We start from the raw sequence: 2,319 nt of genomic DNA on the forward strand, positions 1-2,319 counted from the left end.
ATACAATCAAACACTTTGAGGGACAGAGTAGCAGGGTTAGGGGTCTGGGGACCATGGTTTCAGGGGATATCTAGGTCAATTGGCATAACAAATCTTATTAAGAAAATGTTCTGCATCCTACTTTGGTGAGTGGCGTCTGGGGTCTTAAAAGCTAGTAAGCGGCCATCTAAGATGCATCAATTGGTCCCAGCCACCTGGAGTAAAGGAGAATGAAGAACATGAAAGACACAAGGAAAGTATTAGCCCAAGAGACAGAAAGGGCCACATAAACCGGGGCCACATCAGCCTGAGATCAGAAGAACTAGATGGTGCCCGGCCACCACCAATGACTGCCCTGACAGGGAACATCACAGAGAGACCCAGATGGAGCAGGAGAAAGGTGGAGTGCAGAACTCAAATTCTAGTAAGAAGACCAGACTTAACGGTGTGACTGAGACTGGAGGAACCCCAGAAAGCATGGCTCCTGGATTCTCTATCAGCCCAAAACTAAAACAATATCCGAGGCCAACTCTGCAGACAGGGATTGGACTGGACTGTGGGACATAAAGTGATAGTCTTGAGGATAGTTCCTCTTAGCTCAAGTAGATACAAGAGACTAAATGGGCAGCTTCTGTTCGGATGTGAGATGGGAAGGCAGAGAGGGTTAGGAGCTGTTTGAATGAACATGGGGAATCAGGGGTGGAAAAGAATGTGCTGTCACAGTATGGGGAAAGCAGTTAAAGTCACATAAAAATGTATGCACAAATTTTTGTATGAAAAAAGAAAAGGGTGGTGCCTAAACCAGTTTCTGCCAATTTCCTCTGGTTTTGGGCAACAGTTAAGAAGAGGGGAAACAGGATTTTAATGCAAAGCTATGGGCATGCAAAGCAAAGGAAGCAGGATTTCAATGTAAAGCAGCAGGGCATGCCAGGAAAGCTGCTTGAGGCAGTGGAATTTTCCACAGCCTGGGGACCACTGTCTTAGAATTGTTCTGTGAGGTGAGATCTGAAGAAGATGCTAAAAACACATTAGCAAAAGATGACAATGCTTTTCAATATTCGCTGCACAAAGAAGATTTTTTAAAAGTATGGATGCCAGGGTTCCATCCCAATATTCTGACGTAATTAGTCTGGACTGCTTCTTCTGCATTGGGAATTTTTAAGTTTCCCAGGTGATTATAAAGTACAGTCAAGGCTGAGAATGACCAGCCTTGAGGAAACTGACCTGTTACTAACAGTTGTTTTTGCAGAAAACTGTAATAGAGTCCCATGGAGAGAGGCTCTTGCTTTACTTTCCAAGAGTCTGGACTATTATACTTTCTTACACCTAAGAGTGAAAGAAACATTCAATATCTTGATTTTGGCAGTAGTTGCACCGATGTGTACACTTGTCAAAATTCATTGATTTTAAATTGATGCACCTTGTAGTATGTAAACTTTACTTCAATAAATGTGATTAAAAATAATAACAAGACAACAAGTAAGATTGCAAAACGAGCTTCTACCCTTCCTTTGTGGCATACTGCTCACCTCTGGAAGCAGTGAGTAGAAACTGGAGGGTCTGGAAGTCCCTGCCAAGGATGAGGAAGGCCTGAACTACTGTGTGACAGGATGGATACTAAGGAGGGTCAGGTTATCAGAGACACTGTAAGTTGAAACAATCAACAATTGCTTGGATGTGGACTGAAGGTAAGGAGTGTGGATTCAGTCTAGGAGAAAAAGGAAACCACTATTGGCTTAAACTGTGACGATAGTGAAAAGTGGTAAGATTCTGGATATATTCCAGAAGCAGCTCTCAAAACTCTAAGTGATAAACTGGATGTGTTCTGTGAGGGAAAAGGAGGAATAAAGATGACTCCCAGGTTTTGGAAACAGTTACTGTGGATTGTCCCCCACACGTCTGTCAGTTGACAGACTGTGGGGACTTGTGTGTTGCTGTGATGCTAGAAGCTATGCCACCTGTATTCAAATACCAGCAGTGTCACCCAAGTTGGACAGGTTTCAGCTGAGCTTCCATACTAACACAGATTAGGAAGAAGTACCTGGCGGTCTACTTCTGAAAAGAATTAACCAGTGAAAACCTTATGAATAGCAGCAGAACATTGTCTGATGTAGTACCAGAAGATGAGCCCCTCAGACTGGAAGGCACTCAAAATACAACTGGGGAAGAGCTACCTCCTCAAGGTAGAGTCGACCTTAATGACGTAGATGGAGTCAAGCTTTTGGGACATTCATTTGTTGATGTGGCACGACTCAAAGTGAGAAAAAATAGCTGCAAATACCCATTAATAAACAAAACGTGGAATGTATGAAGTACGAATCTAGGAAAATTGGAAATCGT

The sequence above is a fragment of the Trichechus manatus genome, unplaced genomic scaffold (genome assembly GCF_000243295.1).
Source record: "Trichechus manatus latirostris isolate Lorelei unplaced genomic scaffold, TriManLat1.0 scaffold00127, whole genome shotgun sequence".
In the NCBI taxonomy this organism is placed as follows: Eukaryota; Metazoa; Chordata; class Mammalia; order Sirenia; family Trichechidae; genus Trichechus; species Trichechus manatus.